Below are 19,960 nucleotides of genomic sequence, written 5' to 3' on the forward strand. Positions count from 1 at the left end.
GCATTTTGGCGCTCATGAGCGAGACAAACTGCTTTGGCTGTTTGCAAGGCTAGGAAAGAGCAGAGCCCCACTCTTGCTGTTTATCTGCAATGACTGCCAGGGCAAGTGAGGACCAGCAAGACAATTCCTGCCTAGCACCTTCCTTGGAGGAGAGAGAGTGCAACGTTTCATTTTAGCATTTTGGCGCTCATGAGCGAGACAAACTGCTTTGGCTGTTTGCAAGGCTAGGAAAGAGCAGAGCCCCAGTCTTGCTGTTTATCTGCAATGAATGCCAGGGGAAGTGAGGACCAGCAAGACAATTCCTGCCTAGCACCTTCCTTGGAGGAGAGAGAGTGCAACGTTTCATTTTAGCATTTTGGCGCTCACGAGGGAGACAAACTGCTTTGGCTGTTTGCAAGGCTAGGAAAGAGCAGAGCCCGAGTCTTGCTGTTTATCTGCAATGACTGCCAGGTCAAGTGAGGACCAGCAAGACAATTCCTGCCTAGCACCTTCCTTGGAGGAGAGAGAGTGCAACGTTTCATTTTAGCATTTTAGCACTCACGAGCGAGACAAACTGCTTTGGCTGTATGCAAGGCTAGGAAAGAGCAGAGCCCGAGTCTTGCTGTTTATCTGCAATGACTGCCAGGGCAAGTGAGGACCAGCAAGACAATTCCTGCCTAGCACCTTCCTTGGAGGAGAGAGAGTGCAACGTTTCATTTTAGCATTTTGGCGCTCACGAGGGAGACAAACTGCTTTGGCTGTTTGCAAGGCTAGGAAAGAGCAGAGCCCCAGTCTTGCTGTTTATCTGCAATGACTGCCAGGGCAAGTGAGGACCAGCAAGACAATTCCTGCCTAGCACCTTCCTTGGAGGAGAGAGAGTGCAACGTTTCATTTTAGCATTTTGGCGCTCATGAGCGAGACAAACTGCTTTGGCTGTTTGCAAGGCTAGGAAAGAGCAGAGCCCCACTCTTGCTGTTTATCTGCAATGACTGCCAGGGCAAGTGAGGACCAGCAAGACAATTCCTGCCTAGCACCTTCCTTGGAGGAGAGAGAGTGCAACGTTTCATTTTAGCATTTTGGCGCTCATGAGCGAGACAAACTGCTTTGGCTGTTTGCAAGGCTAGGAAAGAGCAGAGCCCCAGTCTTGCTGTTTATCTGCAATGAATGCCAGGGGAAGTGAGGACCAGCAAGACAATTCCTGCCTAGCACCTTCCTTGGAGGAGAGAGAGTGCAACGTTTCATTTTGCTTTTTGGAGTGGGAGAGTGAGAAAAAGCAGAGTGCCTGTTTGCAAGGCTAGGAAAGAGCAGAGCCTGAGTCTTGCTGTTTATCTGCAATGTCTGCCAGGACAAGTGAGGACCAGCAAGACAATTCCTGCCTAGCACCTTCCTTGGAGGAGAGAGAGTGCAACGTTTCATTTTAGCATTTTGGCGCTCACGAGGGAGACAAACTGCTTTGGCTGTTTGCAAGGCTAGGAAAGAGCAGAGCCCGAGTCTTGCTGTTTATCTGCAATGACTGCCAGGGCAAGTGAGGACCAGCAAGACAATTCCTGCCTAGCACCTTCCTTGGAGGAGGGAGAGTGCAACGTTTCATTTTAGCATTTTGGCGCTCACGAGGGAGACAAACTGCTTTGGCTGTTTGCAAGGCTAGGAAAGAGCAGAGCCCCACTCTTTCTGTTTATCTGCAATGACTGCCAGGGCAAGTGAGGACCAGCAAGACAATTCCTGCCTAGCACCTTCCTTGGAGGAGAGAGAGTGCAATGTTTCATTTTAGCATTTTGGCGCTCACGAGCGAGACAAAATGCTTTGGCTGTTTGCAAGGCTAGGAAAGAGCAGAGCCCGAGTCTTGCTGTTTATCTGCAATGACTGCCAGGGCAAGTAAGGACCAGCAAGACAATTCCTGCCTAGCACCTTCCTTGGAGGAGGGAGAGTGCAACGTTTCATTTTAGCATTTTGGCGCTCACGAGGGAGACAAACTGCTTTGGCTGTTTGCAAGGCTACGAAAGAGCAGAGCCCCACTCTTGCTGTTTATCTGCAATGTCTGCCAGGGCAAGAGAGGACCAGCAAGACAATTCCTGCCTAGCACCTTCCTTGGAGGAGAGAGAGTGCAACGTTTCATTTTAGCATTTTGGCGCTCACGAGCGAGACAAACTGCTTTGGCTGTTTGCAAGGCTAGGAAAGAGCAGAGCCCCAGTCTTGCTGTTTATCTGCAAAGACTGCCAGGGCAAGTGAGGACCAGCAAGACAATTCCTGCCTAGCACCTTCCTTGGAGGAGAGAGAGTGCAACGTTTCATTTTAGGATTTTGGCGCTCACGAGCGAGACAAACTGCTTTGGCTGTTTGCAAGGCTAGGAAAGAGCAGAGCCCGAGTCTTGCTGTTTATCTGCAATGAATGCCAGGGGAAGTGAGGACCAGCAAGACAATTCCTGCCTAGCACCTTCCTTGGAGGAGAGAGAGTGCAACGTTTCATTTTGCTTTTTGGAGTGGGAGAGTGAGAAAAAGCAGAGTGCCTGTTTGCAAGGCTAGGAAAGAGCAGAGCCTGAGTCTTGCTGTTTATCTGCAATGTCTGCCAGGACAAGTGAGGACCAGCAAGACAATTCCTGCCTAGCACCTTCCTTGGAGGAGAGAGAGTGCAACGTTTCATTTTAGCATTTTCGCGCTCACGAGGGAGACGACATTCTTTGCTGTTTGCAAGGGTATGAAAGAGCAGAGCCCCAGTCTTGCTGTTTATCTGCAATGACTGCCAGGGCAAGTGAGGACCAGCAAGACAATTCCTGCCTAGCACCTTCCTTGGAGGAGAGAGAGTGCAACGTTTCATTTTAGCATTTTGGCGCTCACGAGGGAGACAAACTGCTTTTGCTGTTTGCAAGGCTAGGAAAGAGCAGAGCCCCAGTCTTGCTGTTTATCTGCAATGACTGCCAGGGCAAGTGAGGACCAGCAAGACAATTCCTGCCTAGCACCTTCCTTGGAGGAGAGAGAGTGCAACGTTTCATTTTAGCATTTTGGCGCTCACGAGGGAGTCAAACTGCTTTGGCTGTTTGCAAGGCTAGGAAAGAGCAGAGCCCCAGTCTTGCTGTTTATCTGCAATGACTGCCAGGGCAAGTGAGGACCAGCAAGACAATTCCTGCCTAGCACCTTCCTTGGAGGAGAGAGAGTGCAACGTTTCATTTTAGCATTTTGGCGCTCACGAGGGAGACAAACTGCTTTTGCTGTTTGCAAGGCTAGGAAAGAGCAGAGCCCCAGTCTTGCTGTTTATCTGCAATGACTGCCAGGGCAAGTGAGGACCAGCAAGACAATTCCTGCCTAGCACCTTCCTTGGAGGAGAGAGAGTGCAACGTTTCATTTTGCTTTTTGGAGTGCGAGATTGAGAAAAAGCACAGTGTCTGTTTGCAAGGGTAGGAAAGAGCAGAGCCCCAGTCTTGCTCTTTATCTGCAATGACTGCCAGGGCAAGTGAGGACCAGCAAGACAATTCCTGCCTAGCACCTTCCTTGGACGAGAGAGAGTGCAACGTTTCATTTTGCTTTTTGGAGTGCGAGATTGAGAAAAAGCACAGTGTCTGTTTGCAAGGGTAGGAAAGAGCAGAGACCGAGTCTTGCTGTTTATCTGCAATGACTGCCAGGGCAAGTGAGGACCAGCAAGACAATTCCTGCCTAGCACCTTCCTTGGAGGAGAGAGAGTGCAACGTTTCATTTTGCTTTTTGGAGTGCGAGATTGAGAAAAAGCACAGTGTCTGTTTGCAAGGCTAGGAAAGAGCAGAGCCCCAGTCTTGCTGTTTATCTGCAATGACTGCCAGGGCAAGTGAGGACCAGCAAGACAATTCCTGCCTAGCACCTTCCTTGGAGGAGAGAGAGTGCAACGTTTCATTTTAGCATTTTGGCGCTCACGAGGGAGACAAACTGCTTTGGCTGTTTGCAAGGCTAGGAAAGAGCAGAGCCCCAGTCTTGCTGTTTATCTGCAATGACTGCCAGGGCAAGTGAGGACCAGCAAGACAATTCCTGCCTAGCACCTTCCTTGGAGGAGAGAGAGTGCAACGTTTCATTTTAGCATTTTGGCGCTCACGAGGGAGACAAACTGCTTTGGCTTTTTGCAAGGCTAGGAAAGAGCAGAGCCCCAGTCTTGCTCTTTATCTGCAATGACTGCCAGGGCAAGTGAGGACCAGCAAGACAATTCCTGCCTAGCACCTTCCTTGGACGAGAGAGAGCGCAACGTTTCATTTTGCTTTTTGGAGTGCGAGATTGAGAAAAAGAACAGTGTCTGTTTGCAAGGGTAGGAAAGAGCAGAGACCGAGTCTTGCTGTTTATCTGCAATGACTGCCAGGGCAAGTGAGGACCAGCAAGACAATTCCTGCCTAGCACCTTCCTTGGAGGAGAGAGAGTGCAACGTTTCATTTTGCTTTTTGGAGTGCGAGATTGAGAAAAAGCATAGTGTCTGTTTGCAAGGCTAGGAAAGAGCAGAGCCCCAGTCTTGCTGTTTATCTGCAATGACTGCCAGGGCAAGTGAGGACCAGCAAGACAATTCCTGCCTAGCACCTTCCTTGGAGGAGAGAGAGTGCAACGTTTCATTTTAGCATTTTGGCGCTCACGAGGGAGACAAACTGCTTTGGCTGTTTGCAAGGCTAGGAAAGAGCAGAGCCCCAGTCTTGCTGTTTATCTGCAATGACTGCCAGGGCAAGTGAGGACCAGCAAGACAATTCCTGCCTAGCACCTTCCTTGAACGAGAGAGAGTGCAACGTTTCATTTTGCTTTTTGGAGTGCGAGATTGAGAAAAAGAACAGTGTCTGTTTGCAAGGGTAGGAAAGAGCAGAGCCCCAGTCTTGCTGTTTATCTGCAATGACTGCCAGGGCAAGTGAGGACCAGCAAGACAATTCCTGCCTAGCACCTTCCTTGGAGGAGAGAGAGTGCAACGTTTCATTTTAGCATTTTCGCGCTCACGAGGGAGACGACATTCTTTGGCTGTTTGCAAGGGTAGGAAAGAGCAGAGCCCCAGTCTTGCTGTTTATCTGCAATGACTGCCAGGGCAAGTGAGGACCAGCAAGACAATTCCTGCCTAGCACCTTCCTTGGAGGAGAGAGAGTGCAACGTTTCATTTTAGCATTTTCGCGCTCACGAGGGAGACGACATTCTTTGGCTGTTTGCAAGGGTAGGAAAGAGCAGAGCCCCAGTCTTGCTGTTTATCTGCAATGACTGCCAGGGCAAGTGAGGACCAGCAAGACAATTCCTGCCTAGCAGCTTCCTTGGAGGAGAGAGAGTGCAACGTTTCATTTTAGCATTTTGGCGCTCACGAGGGAGTCAAACTGCTTTGGCTGTTTGCAAGGCTAGGAAAGAGCAGAGCCCCAGTCTTGCTGTTTATCAGCAATGACTGCCAGGGCAAGTGAGGACCAGCAAGACAATTCCTGCCTAGCACCTTCCTTGGAGGAGAGAGAGTGCAACGTTTCATTTTAGCATTTTGGCGCTCACGAGGGAGACAAACTGCTTTGGCTGTTTGCAAGGCTAGGAAAGAGCAGAGCCCCAGTCTTGCTCTTTATCTGCAATGACTGCCAGGGCAAGTGAGGACCAGCAAGACAATTCCTGCCTAGCACCTTCCTTGGAGGAGAGAGAGTGCAACGTTTCATTTTGCTTTTTGGAGTGCGAGATTGAGAAAAAGCACAGTGTCTGTTTGCAAGGGTAGGAAAGAGCAGAGCCCCAGTCTTGCTCTTTATCTGCAATGACTGCCAGGGCAAGTGAGGACCAGCAAGACAATTCCTGCCTAGCACCTTCCTTGGAGGAGAGAGAGTGCAACGTTTCATTTTGCTTTTTGGAGTGCGAGATTGAGAAAAAGCACAGTGTCTGTTTGCAAGGGTAGGAAAGAGCAGAGACCGAGTCTTGCTGTTTATCTGCAATGACTGCCAGGGCAAGTGAGGACCAGCAAGACAATTCCTGCCTAGCACCTTCCTTGGAGGAGAGAGAGTGCAACGTTTCATTTTAGCATTTTGGCGCTCACGAGGGAGACAAACTGCTTTGGCTGTTTGCAAGGCTAGGAAAGAGCAGAGCCCCAGTCATGCTGTTTATCTGCAATGACTGCCAGGGCAAGTGAGGACCAGCAAGACAATTCCTGCCTAGCACCTTCCTTGGAGGAGAGAGAGTGCAACGTTTCATTTTGCTTTTTGGAGTGCGAGATTGAGAAAAAGCACAGTGTCTGTTTGCAAGGCTAGGAAAGAGCAGAGCCCCAGTCTTGCTGTTTATCTGCAATGACTGCCAGGGCAAGTGAGGACCAGCAAGACAATTCCTGCCTAGCACCTTCCTTGGAGGAGAGAGAGTGCAACGTTTCATTTTGCTTTTTGGAGTGCGAGATTGAGAAAAAGAACAGTGTCTGTTTGCAAGGGTAGGAAAGAGCAGAGACCGAGTCTTGCTGTTTATCTGCAATGACTGCCAGGGCAAGTGAGGACCAGCAAGACAATTCCTGCCTAGCACCTTCCTTGGAGGAGAGAGAGTGCAACGTTTCATTTTAGCATTTTGGCGCTCACGAGGGAGACAAACTTCTGTTGCTGTTTGCTAGGCTAGGAAAGAGCAGAGCCCCAGTCTTGCTGTTTATCTGCAATGACTGCCAGGGCAAGTGAGGACCAGCAAGACAATTCCTGCCTAGCACCTTCCTTGGAGGAGAGAGAGTGCAACGTTTCATTTTAGCATTTTGGCGCTCACGAGGGAGACAAACTGCTTTTGCTGTTTGCAAGGCTAGGAAAGAGCAGAGCCCCAGTCTTGCTGTTTATCTGCAATGACTGCCAGGGCAAGTGAGGACCAGCAAGACAATTCCTGCCTAGCAGCTTCCTTGGAGGAGAGAGAGTGCAACGTTTCATTTTAGCATTTTGGCGCTCACGAGGGAGTCAAACTGCTTTGGCTGTTTGCAAGGCTAGGAAAGAGCAGAGCCCCAGTCTTGCTGTTTATCTGCAATGACTGCCAGGGCAAGTGAGGACCAGCAAGACAATTCCTGCCTAGCACCTTCCTTGGAGGAGAGAGAGTGCAACGTTTCATTTTGCTTTTTGGAGTGCGAGATTGAGAAAAAGCACAGTGTCTGTTTGCAAGGGTAGGAAAGAGCAGAGACCGAGTCTTGCTGTTTATCTGCAATGACTGCCAGGGCAAGTGAGGACCAGCAAGACAATTCCTGCCTAGCACCTTCCTTGGAGGAGAGAGAGTGCAACGTTTCATTTTAGCATTTTGGCGCTCACGAGGGAGACAAACTGCTTTGGCTGTTTGCAAGGCTAGGAAAGAGCAGAGCCCCAGTCTTGCTGTTTATCTGCAATGACTGCCAGGGCAAGTGAGGACCAGCAAGACAATTCCTGCCTAGCACCTTCCTTGGAGGAGAGAGAGTGCAACGTTTCATTTTAGCATTTTGGCGCTCACGAGGGAGACAAACTGCTTTGGCTGTTTGCAAGGCTAGGAAAGAGCAGAGCCCCAGTCTTGCTGTTTATCTGCAATGACTGCCATGGCAAGTGAGGACCAGCAAGACAATTCCTGCCTAGCACCTTCCTTGGAGGAGAGAGAGTGCAACGTTTCATTTTGCTTTTTGGAGTGCGAGATTGAGAAAAAGCACAGTGTCTGTTTGCAAGGCTAGGAAAGAGCAGAGCCCCAGTCTTGCTGTTTATCTGCAATGACTGCCAGGGCAAGTGAGGACCAGCAAGACAATTCCTGCCTAGCACCTTCCTTGGAGGACAGAGAGTGCCACGTTTCATTTTGCTTTTTGGAGTGCGAGAGTGAGAAAAAGCAGAGTGCCTGTTTGCAAGGCTAGGAAAGAGCAGAGCCCGAGTCTTGCTGTTTATCTGCAATGACTGCCAGGGCAAGTGAGGACCAGCAAGACAATTCCTGCCTAGCACCTTCCTTGGAGGAGAGAGAGTGCAATGTTTGATTTTAGCATTTTGGCGCTCACGAGGGAGACAAACTGCTTTGGCTGTTTGCAAGGCTAGGAAAGAGCAGAGCCCGAGTCTTGCTGTTTATCTGCAATAACTGCCAGGGCAAGTGAGGACCAGCAAGACAATTCCTGCCTAGCACCTTCCTTGGAGGAGAGAGAGTGCAACGTTTCATTTTAGCATTTTGGCGCTCACGAGCGAGACAAAATGCTTTGGCTGTTTGCAAGGCTAGGAAAGAGCAGAGCCCCAGTCTTGCTGTTTACCGGCAGTGACTGCCAGGGCAAGTGAGGACCAGCAAGACAATTTCTGCCTAGCACCTTCCTTGGAGGAGAGAGAGTGCAACGTTTCATTTTAGCATTTTGGCGCTCACGAGCGAGAAAAAATGCTTTGGCTGTTTGCAAGGCTAGGAAAGAGCAGAGCCCGAGTCTTGCTGTTTATCTGCAATGAATGCCAGGGGAAGTGAGGACCAGCAAGACAATTCCTGCCTAGCACCTTCCTTGGAGGAGAGAGAGTGCAACGTTTCATTTTGCTCTTTGGAGTGCGAGAGTGAGAAAAAGCAGAGTGCCTGTTTGCAAGGCTAGGAAAGAGCAGAGCCCGAGTCTTGCTGTTTATCTGCAATGTCTGCCAGGACAAGTGAGGACCAGCAAGACAATTCCTGCCTAGCACCTTCCTTGGAGGAGAGAGAGTGCAACGTTTCATTTTAGCATTTTGGCGCTCACGAGGGAGACAAACTGCTTTGGCTGTTTGCAAGGCTAGGAAAGAGCAGAGCCCCACTCTTGCTGTTTATCTGCAATGTCTGCCAGGGCAAGTGAGGACCAGCAAGACAATTCCTGCCTAGCACCTTCCTTGGAGGAGAGAGAGTGCAACGTTTCATTTTAGCATTTTGGCGCTCACGAGGGAGACAAACTGCTTTTGCTGTTTGCAAGGCTAGGAAAGAGCAGAGCCCGAGTCTTGCTGTTTATCTGCAATGACTGCCAGGGCAAGTGAGGACCAGCAAGACAATTCCTGCCTAGCACCTTCCTTGGAGGAGAGAGAGTGCAACGTTTTATTTTAGCATTTTGGCGCTCACGAGCGAGACAAACTGCTTTGGCTGTTTGCAAGGCTAGGAAAGAGCAGAGCCCCAGTCTTGCTGTTTATCTGCAATGACTGCCAGGGCAAGTGAGGACCAGCAAGACAATTCCTGCCTAGCACCTTCCTTGGAGGAGAGAGAGTGCAACGTTTCATTTTAGCATTTTGGCGCTCATGAGCGAGACAAACTGCTTTGGCTGTTTGCAAGGCTAGGAAAGAGCAGCGCCCCAGTCTTGCTGTTTATCTGCAATGACTGCCAGGGCAAGTGAGGACCAGCAAGACAATTCCTGCCTAGCACCTTCCTTGGAGGAGAGAGAGTGCAACGTTTCATTTTAGGATTTTGGCGCTCACGAGGGAGACAAACTGCTTTGGCTGTTTGCAAGGCTAGGAAAGAGCAGAGCCCCACTCTTGCTGTTTATCTGCAATGTCTGCCAGGGCAAGTGAGGACCAGCAAGACAATTCCTGCCTAGCACCTTCCTTGGAGGAGAGAGAGTGCAACGTTTCATTTTAGCATTTTGGCGCTCACGAGGGAGACAAACTGCTTTGGCTGTTTGCAAGGCTAGGAAAGAGCAGAGCCCGAGTCTTGCTGTTTATCTGCAATGACTGCCAGGGCAAGTGAGGACCAGCAAGACAATTCCAGCCTAGCACCTTCCTTGGAGGAGAGAGAGTGTAACGTTTTATTTTAGCATTTTGGCGCTCACGAGCGAGACAAACTGCTTTGGCTGTTTGCAAGGCTAGGAAAGAGCAGAGCCCCAGTCTTGCTGTTTATCTGCAATAACTGCCAGGGCAAGTGAGGACCAGCAAGACAATTCCTGCCTAGCACCTTCCTTGGAGGACAGAGAGTGCCACGTTTCATTTTGCTTTTTGCAGTGCGAGAGTGAGAAAAAGCAGAGTGCCTGTTTGCAAGGCTAGGAAAGAGCAGAGCCCCAGTCTTGCTGTTTATCTGCAATGACTGCCAGGGCAAGTGAGGACCAGCAAGACAATTCCTGCCTAGCACCTTCCTTGGAGGAGAGAGAGTGCAACGTTTCATTTTAGCATTTTGGCGCTCACGAGGGAGACAAACTGCTTTGGCTGTTTGCAAGGTAAGGAAAGAGCAGAGCCCGAGTCTTGCTGTTTATCTGCAATGACTGCCAGGGCAAGTGAGGACCAGCAAGACAATTCCTGCCTAGCACCTTCCTTGGAGGAGAGAGAGTGCAATGTTTGATTTTAGCATTTTGGCGCTCACGAGGGAGACAAACTGCTTTGGCTGTTTGCAAGGCTAGGAAAGAGCAGAGCCCCACTCTTGCTGTTTATCTGCAATGACTGCCAGGGCAAGTGAGGACCAGCAAGACAATTCCTGCCTAGCAGCTTCCTTGGAGGAGAGAGAGTGCAACGTTTCATTTTAGCATTTTGGCGCTCACGAGGGAGAGAAACTGCTTTGGCTGTTTGCAAGGCTAGGAAAGAGCAGAGCCCGAGTGTTGCTGTTTATCTGCAATAACTGCCAGGGCAAGTGAGGACCAGCAAGACAATTTCTGCCTAGCACCTTCCTTGGAGGAGAGAGAGTGCAACGTTTCATTTTAGCATTTTGGCGCTCACGAGCGAGAAAAAATGCTTTGGCTGTTTGCAAGGCTAGGAAAGAGCAGAGCCCGAGTCTTGCTGTTTATCTGCAATGAATGCCAGGGGAAGTGAGGACCAGCAAGACAATTCCTGCCTAGCACCTTCCTTGGAGGAGAGAGAGTGCAACGTTTCATTTTGCTCTTTGGAGTGCGAGAGTGAGAAAAAGCAGAGTGCCTGTTTGCAAGGCTAGGAAAGAGCAGAGCCCGAGTCTTGCTGTTTATCTGCAATGTCTGCCAGGACAAGTGAGGACCAGCAAGACAATTCCTGCCTAGCACCTTCCTTGGAGGAGAGAGAGTGCAACGTTTCATTTTAGCATTTTGGCGCTCACGAGGGAGACAAACTGCTTTGGCTGTTTGCAAGGCTAGGAAAGAGCAGAGCCCCACTCTTGCTGTTTATCTGCAATGTCTGCCAGGGCAAGTGAGGACCAGCAAGACAATTCCTGCCTAGCACCTTCCTTGGAGGAGAGAGAGTGCAACGTTTCATTTTAGCATTTTGGCGCTCACGAGGGAGACAAACTGCTTTGGCTGTTTGCAAGGCTAGGAAAGAGCAGAGCCCGAGTCTTGCTGTTTATCTGCAATGACTGCCAGGGCAAGTGAGGACCAGCAAGACAATTCCTGCCTAGCACCTTCCTTGGAGGAGAGAGAGTGCAACGTTTTATTTTAGCATTTTGGCGCTCACGAGCGAGACAAACTGCTTTGGCTGTTTGCAAGGCTAGGAAAGAGCAGAGCCCCAGTCTTGCTGTTTATCTGCAATAACTGCCAGGGCAAGTGAGGACCAGCAAGACAATTCCTGCCTAGCACCTTCCTTGGAGGAGAGAGAGTGCAACGTTTCATTTTAGCATTTTGGCGCTCATGAGCGAGACAAACTGCTTTGGCTGTTTGCAAGGCTAGGAAAGAGCAGCGCCCCAGTCTTGCTGTTTATCTGCAATGACTGCCAGGGCAAGTGAGGACCAGCAAGACAATTCCTGCCTAGCACCTTCCTTGGAGGAGAGAGAGTGCAACGTTTCATTTTAGGATTTTGACGCTCACGAGGGAGACAAACTGCTTTGGCTGTTTGCAAGGCTAGGAAAGAGCAGAGCCCCACTCTTGCTGTTTATCTGCAATGTCTGCCAGGGCAAGTGAGGACCAGCAAGACAATTCCTGCCTAGCACCTTCCTTGGAGGAGAGAGAGTGCAACGTTTCATTTTAGCATTTTGGCGCTCACGAGGGAGACAAACTGCTTTGGCTGTTTGCAAGGCTAGGAAAGAGCAGAGCCCGAGTCTTGCTGTTTATCTGCAATGACTGCCAGGGCAAGTGAGGACCAGCAAGACAATTCCAGCCTAGCACCTTCCTTGGAGGAGAGAGAGTGCAACGTTTTATTTTAGCATTTTGGCGCTCACGAGCGAGACAAACTGCTTTGGCTGTTTGCAAGGCTAGGAAAGAGCAGAGCCCCAGTCTTGCTGTTTATCTGCAATAACTGCCAGGGCAAGTGAGGACCAGCAAGACAATTCCTGCCTAGCACCTTCCTTGGAGGACAGAGAGTGCCACGTTTCATTTTGCTTTTTGCAGTGCGAGAGTGAGAAAAAGCAGAGTGCCTGTTTGCAAGGCTAGGAAAGAGCAGAGCCCCAGTCTTGCTGTTTATCTGCAATGACTGCCAGGGCAAGTGAGGACCAGCAAGACAATTCCTGCCTAGCACCTTCCTTGGAGGAGAGAGAGTGCAACGTTTCATTTTAGCATTTTGGCGCTCACGAGGGAGACAAACTGCTTTGGCTGTTTGCAAGGTAAGGAAAGAGCAGAGCCCGAGTCTTGCTGTTTATCTGCAATGACTGCCAGGGCAAGTGAGGACCAGCAAGACAATTCCTGCCTAGCACCTTCCTTGGAGGAGAGAGAGTGCAACGTTTTATTTTAGCATTTTGGCGCTCACGAGCGAGACAAACTGCTTTGGCTGTTTGCAAGGCTAGGAAAGAGCAGAGCCCCACTCTTGCTGTTTATCTGCAATGACTGCCAGGGCAAGTGAGGACCAGCAAGACAATTCCTGCCTAGCACCTTCCTTGGAGGAGAGAGAGTGCAACGTTTCATTTTAGCATTTTGGCGCTCATGAGGGAGACAAACTGCTTTGGCTGTTTGCAAGGATAGGAAAGAGCAGAGCCCGAGTCTTGCTGTTTATCTGCAATGACTGCCAGGGCAAGTGAGGACCAGCAAGACAATTCCTGCCTAGCACCTTCCTTGGAGGAGAGAGAGTGCAACGTTTCATTTTGCTTTTTGGAATGCGAGAGTGAGAAAAAGCAGAGTGCCTGTTTGCAAGGCTAGGAAAGAGCAGAGCCCGAGTCTTGCTGTTTATCTGCAATAACTGCCAGGACAAGTGAGGACCAGCAAGACAATTCCTGCCTAGCACCTTCCTTGGAGGAGAGAGAGTGCAACATTTCATTTTAGCATTTTGGCGCTCACGAGCGAGAAAAAATGCTTTGGCTGTTTGCAAGGCTAGGAAAGAGCAGAGCCCGAGTCTTGCTGTTTATCTGCAATGACTGCCAGGGCAAGTAAGGACCAGCAAGACAATTCCTGCCTAGCACCTTCCTTGGAGGAGAGAGAGTGCAACGTTTCATTTTAGCATTTTGGCGCTCACGAGGGAGACAAAATGCTTTGGCTGTTTGCAAGGCTAGGAAAGAGCAGAGCCCGAGTCTTGCTGTTTATCTGCAATGAATGCCAGGGGAAGTGAGGACCAGCAAGACAATTCCTGCCTAGCACCTTCCTTGGAGGAGAGAGAGTGCCACGTTTCATTTTGCTTTTTGGAGTGCGAGAGTGAGAAAAAGCAGAGTGCCTGTTTGCAAGGCTAGGAAAGAGCAGAGCCCCAGTCTTGGTGTTTATCTGCAATGAATGCCAGGGCAAGTGAGGACCAGCAAGACAACTCCTGCCTAGCACCTTCCTTGGAGGAGAGAGAGTGCAACGTTTCATTTTAGCATTTTGGCGCTCACGAGGGAGACAAACTGCTTTGGCTGTTTGCAAGGCTAGGAAAGAGCAGAGCCCCACTCTTGCTGTTTATCTGCAATGTCTGCCAGGGCAAGTGAGGACCAGCAAGACAATTCCTGCCTAGCACCTTCCTTGGAGGAGAGAGAGTGCAACGTTTCATTTTAGCATTTTGGCGCTCACGAGGGAGACGAACTGCTTTGGCTGTTTGCAAGGCTAGGAAAGAGCAGAGCCCGAGTCTTGCTGTTTATCTGCAATGACTGCCAGGTCAAGTGAGGACCAGCAAGACAATTCCTGCCTAGCACCTTCCTTGGAGGAGAGAGAGTGCAACGTTTCATTTTAGCATTTTAGCACTCATGAGCGAGACAAACTGCTTTGGCTGTTTGCAAGGCTACGAAAGAGCAGAGCCCGAGTCTTGCTGTTTATCTGCAATGACTGCCAGGGCAAGTGAGGACCAGCAAGACAATTCCTGCCTAGCACCTTCCTTGGAGGAGAGAGAGTGCAACGTTTCATTTTAGCATTTTGGCGCTCACGAGCGAGACAAACTGCTTTGGCTGTTTGCAAGGCTAGGAAAGAGCAGAGCCCGAGTCTTGCTGTTTATCTGCAATGACTGCCAGGGCAAGTGAGGACCAGCAAGACAATTCCTGCCTAGCACCTTCCTTGGAGGAGAGAGAGTGCAACGTTTCATTTTAGCATTTTGGCGCTCATGAGCGAGACAAACTGCTTTGGCTGTTTGCAAGGCTAGGAAAGAGCAGAGCCCGAGTCTTGCTGTTTATTTGCAATGACTGCCAGGGCAAGTGAGGACCAGCAAGACAATTCCTGCCTAGCACCTTCCTTGGAGGAGAGAGAGTGCAACGTTTCATTTTAGCATTTTGGCGCTCACGAGGGAGACAAACTTCTTTGGCTGTTTGCAAGGCTAGGAAAGAGCAGAGCCCCACTCTTGCTGTTTATCTGCAATGACTGCCAGGGCAAGTGAGGACCAGCAAGACAATTCCTGCCTAGCACCTTCCTTGGAGGAGAGAGAGTGCAACGTTTCATTTTAGCATTTTGGCGCTCACGAGGGAGACAAACTGCTTTGGCTGTTTGCAAGGCTAGGAAAGAGCAGAGCCCGAGTCTTGCTGTTTATCTGCAATGACTGCCAGGGCAAGTGAGGACCAGCAAGACAATTCCTGCCTAGCACCTTCCTTGGAGGAGAGAGAGTGCAACGTTTCATTTTAGCATTTTAGCACTCACGAGCGAGACAAACTGCTTTGGCTGTTTGCAAGGCTAGGAAAGAGCAGAGCCCGAGTCTTGCTGTTTATCTGCAATGACTGCCAGGGCAAGTGAGGACCAGCAAGACAATTCCTGCCTAGCACCTTCCTTGGAGGAGAGAGAGTGCAACGTTTCATTTTAGCATTTTAGCACTCACGAGCGAGACAAACTGCTTTGGCTGTTTGCAAGGCTAGGAAAGAGCAGAGCCCGAGTCTTGCTGTTTATCTGCAATGACTGCCAGGGCAAGTGAGGACCAGCAAGACAATTCCTGCCTAGCACCTTCCTTGGAGGAGAGAGAGTGCAACGTTTCATTTTGCTTTTTGGAGTGCGAGAGTGAGAAAAAGCAGAGTGCCTGTTTGCAAGGCTAGGAAAGAGCAGAGCCCGAGTCTTGCTGTTTATCTGCAATGACTGCCAGGGCAAGTGAGGACCAGCAAGACAATTCCTGCCTAGCACCTTCCTTGGAGGAGAGAGTGCAACGTTTCATTTTGGGTTTTGGAGTCCGAGAGTGAGAAAAAGCAGAGTGCCTGTTTGCAAGGCTAGGAAAGAGCAGAGCCCGAGTCTTGCTGAGTATCTGCAATGACTGCCTAGGCAAGTGAGGACCAGCAAGACAATTCCTGCCTAGCACCTTCCTTGGAGGAGAGAGAGTGCAACGTTTCATTTTAGCATTTTGGCGCTCACGAGCGAGAGAAAATGCTTTGGCTGTTTGCAAGGCTAGGAAAGAGCAGAGCCCCACTCTTGCTGTTTATCTGCAATGACTGCCAGGGCAAGTGAGGACCAGCAAGACAATTCCTGCCTAGCACCTTCCTTGGAGGAGAGAGAGTGCAACGTTTCATTTTAGCATTTTGGCGCTCACGAGGGAGACAAACTGCTTTGGCTGTTTGCAAGGCTAGGAAAGAGCAGAGCCCGAGTCTTGCTGTTTATCTGCAATGACTGCCAGGTCAAGTGAGGACCAGCAAGACAATTCCTGCCTAGCACCTTCCTTGGAGGAGAGAGAGTGCAACGTTTCATTTTAGCATTTTAGCACTCATGAGCGAGACAAACTGCTTTGGATGTTTGCAAGGCTACGAAAGAGCAGAGCCCGAGTCTTGCTGTTTATCTGCAATGACTGCCAGGGCAAGTGAGGACCAGCAAGACAATTCCTGCCTAGCACCTTCCTTGGAGGAGAGAGAGTGCAACGTTTCATTTTAGCATTTTGGCGCTCACGAGGGAGACAAACTGCTTTGGCTGTTTGCAAGGCTAGGAAAGAGCAGAGCCCCACTCTTGCTGTTTATCTGCAATGACTGCCAGGGCAAGTGAGGACCAGCAAGACAATTCCTGCCTAGCACCTTCCTTGGAGGAGAGAGAGTGCAACGTTTCATTTTAGCATTTTGGCGCTCACGAGGGAGACAAACTGCTTTGGCTGTTTGCAAGGCTAGGAAAGAGCAGAGCCCGAGTCTTGCTGTTTATCTGCAATGACTGCCAGGTCAAGTGAGGACCAGCAAGACAATTCCTGCCTAGCACCTTCCTTGGAGGAGAGAGAGTGCAACGTTTCATTTTAGCATTTTAGCACTCACGAGCGAGACAAACTGCTTTGGCTGTTTGCAAGGCTAGGAAAGAGCAGAGCCCGAGTCTTGCTGTTTATCTGCAATGACTGCCAGGGCAAGTGAGGACCAGCAAGACAATTCCTGCCTAGCACCTTCCTTGGAGGAGAGAGAGTGCAACGTTTCATTTTAGCATTTTGGCGCTCATGAGCGAGACAAACTGCTTTGGCTGTTTGCAAGGCTAGGAAAGAGCAGAGCCCGAGTCTTGCTGTTTATCTGCAATGAATGCCAGGGGAAGTGAGGACCAGCAAGACAATTCCTGCCTAGCACCTTCCTTGGAGGAGAGAGAGTGCAACGTTTCATTTTGCTTTTTGGAGTGCGAGAGTGAGAAAAAGCAGAGTGCCTGTTTTCAAGGCTAGGAAAGAGCAGAGCCCGAGTCTTGCTGTTTATCTGCAATGACTGCCAGGGCAAGTGAGGACCAGCAAGACAATTCCTGCCTAGCACCTTCCTTGGAGGAGAGAGAGTGCAACGTTTCATTTTAGCATTTTGGCGCTCATGAGCGAGACAAACTGCTTTGGCTGTTTGCAAGGCTAGGAAAGAGCAGAGCCCGAGTCTTGCTGTTTATCTGCAATGAATGCCAGGGGAAGTGAGGACCAGCAAGACAATTCCTGCCTAGCACCTTCCTTGGAGGAGAGAGAGTGCAACGTTTCATTTTGCTTTTTGGAGTGCGAGAGTGAGAAAAAGCAGAGTGCCTGTTTTCAAGGCTAGGAAAGAGCAGAGCCCGAGTCTTGCTGTTTATCTGCAATGACTGCCAGGGCAAGTGAGGACCAGCAAGACAATTCCTGCCTAGCACCTTCCTTGGAGGAGAGAGAGTGCAACGTTTCATTTTAGCATTTTGGCGCTCACGAGGGAGACAAACTGCTTTGGCTGTTTGCAAGGCTAGGATAGAGCAGAGCCCGAGTCTTGCTGTTTATCTGCAATGAATGCCAGGGGAAGTGAGGACCAGCAAGACAATTCCTGCCTAGCACCTTCCTTGGAGGAGAGAGAGTGCAACGTTTCATTTTGCTTTTTGGAGTGCGAGAGTGAGAAAAAGCAGAGTGCCTGTTTGCAAGGCTAAGAAAGAGCAGAGCCTGAGTCTTGCTGTTTATCTGCAATGTCTGCCAGGACAAGTGAGGACCAGCAAGACAATTCCTGCCTAGCACCTTCCTTGGAGGAGAGAGAGTGCAACGTTTCATTTTAGCATTTTGGCGCTCACGAGGGAGACAAACTGCTTTCGCTGTTTGCAAGGCTAGGAAAGAGCAGAGCCCGAGTCTTGCTGTTTATCTGCAATGACTGCCAGGGCAAGTGAGGACCAGCAAGACAATTCCTGCCTAGCACCTTCCTTGGAGGAGAGAGAGTGCAACGTTTCATTTTAGCATTTTGGCGCTCACGAGGGAGACAAACTGCTTTGGCTGTTTGCAAGGCTAGGAAAGAGCAGAGCCCGAGTCTTGCTGTTTATCTGCAATGACTGCCAGGGCAAGTGAGGACCAGCAAGACAATTCCTGCCTAGCACCTTCCTTGGAGGAGAGAGAGTGCAACGTTTCATTTTGCTTTTTGGAGTGCGAGAGTGAGAAAAAGCAGAGTGCCTGTTTGCAAGGCTAGGAAAGAGCAGAGCCCGAGTCTTGCTGTTTATCTGCAATGACTGCCAGGGCAAGTGAGGACCAGCAAGACAATTCCTGCCTAGCACCTTCCTTGGAGGAGAGAGAGTGCAACGTTTCATTTTAGCATTTTGGCTCTCATGAGCGAGACAAACTGCTTTGGCTGTTTGCAAGGCTAGGAAAGAGCAGAGCCCGAGTCTTGCTGTTTATCTGCAATGAATGCCAGGGGAAGTGAGGACCAGCAAGACAATTCCTGCCTAGCACCTTCCTTGGAGGAGAGAGAGTGCAACGTTTCATTTTGCTTTTTGGAGTGCGAGAGTGAGAAAAAGCAGAGTGCCTGTTTTCAAGGCTAGGAAAGAGCAGAGCCCGAGTCTTGCTGTTTATCTGCAATGACTGCCAGGGCAAGTGAGGACCAGCAAGACAATTCCTGCCTAGCACCTTCCTTGGAGGAGAGAGAGTGCAACGTTTCATTTTAGCATTTTGGCGCTCACGAGGGAGACAAACTGCTTTGGCTGTTTGCAAGGCTAGGAAAGAGCAGAGCCCGAGTCTTGCTGTTTATCTGCAATGAATGCCAGGGGAAGTGAGGACCAGCAAGACAATTCCTGCCTAGCACCTTCCTTGGAGGAGAGAGAGTGCAACGTTTCATTTTGCTTTTTGGAGTGCGAGAGTGAGAAAAAGCAGAGTGCCTGTTTGCAAGGCTAGGAAAGAGCAGAGCCTGAGTCTTGCTGTTTATCTGCAATGTCTGCCAGGACAAGTGAGGACCAGCAAGACAATTCCTGCCTAGCACCTTCCTTGGAGGAGAGAGAGTGCAACGTTTCATTTTAGCATTTTGGCGCTCACGAGGGAGACAAACTGCTTTCGCTGTTTGCAAGGCTAGGAAAGAGCAGAGCCCGAGTCTTGCTGTTTATCTGCAATGACTGCCAGGGCAAGTGAGGACCAGCAAGACAATTCCTGCCTAGCACCTTCCTTGGAGGAGGGAGAGTGCAACGTTTCATTTTAGCATTTTGGCGCTCACGAGGGAGACAAACTGCTTTGGCTGTTTGCAAGGCTAGGAAAGAGCAGAGCCCCAGTCTTGCTGTTTATCTGCAATGACTGCCAGGGCAAGTGAGGACCAGCAAGACAATTCCTGCCTAGCACCTTCCTTGGAGGAGTAAGAGTGCAACGTTTCATTTTAGCATTTTGGCGCTCACGAGGGAGACAAACTGCTTTGGCTGTTTGCAAGGCTAGGAAAGAGCAGAGCCCCACTCTTGCTGTTTATCTGCAATGACTGCCAGGGCAAGTGAGGACCAGCAAGACAATTCCTGCCTAGCACCTTCCTTGGAGGAGAGAGAGTGCAACGTTTCATTTTAGCATTTTGGCGCTCACGAGCGAGACAAACTGCTTTGGCTGTTTGCAAGGCTAGGAAAGAGCAGAGCCCGAGTCTTGCTGTTTATCTGCAATGACTGCCAGGGCAAGTGAGGACCAGCAAGACAATTCCTGCCTAGCACCTTCCTTGGAGGAGAGAGAGTGCAACGTTTCATTTTAGCATTTTGGCGCTCATGAGCGAGACAAACTGCTTTGGCTGTTTGCAAGGCTAGGAAAGAGCAGAGCCCGAGTCTTGCTGTTTATCTGCAATGAATGCCAGGGGAAGTGAGGACCAGCAAGACAATTCCTGCCTAGCACCTTCCTTGGAGGAGAGAGAGTGCAACGTTTCATTTTGCTTTTTGGAGTGCGAGAGTGAGAAAAAGCAGAGTGCCTGTTTGCAAGGCTAGGAAAGAGCAGAGCCCGAGTCTTGCTGTTTATCTGCAATGACTGCCAGGGCAAGTGAGGACCAGCAAGACAATTCCTGCCTAGCACCTTCCTTGGAGGAGAGAGAGTGCAACGTTTCATTTTAGCATTGTGGCGCTCACGAGGGAGACAAACTGCTTTGGCTGTTTGCAAGGCTAGGAAAGAGCAGAGCCCCACTCTTGCTGTTTATCTGCAATGACTGCCAGGGCAAGTGAGGACCAGCAAGACAATTCCTGCCTAGCACCTTCCTTGGAGGAGAGAGAGTGCAACGTTTCATTTTAGCATTTTAGCACTCATGAGCGAGACAAACTGCTTTGGCTGTTT

Source organism: Phaethon aethereus, assembly GCF_964289735.1.
Source record: "Phaethon aethereus genome assembly, contig: HAP1_BTS, whole genome shotgun sequence".
Taxonomy (NCBI): Eukaryota; Metazoa; Chordata; class Aves; order Phaethontiformes; family Phaethontidae; genus Phaethon; species Phaethon aethereus.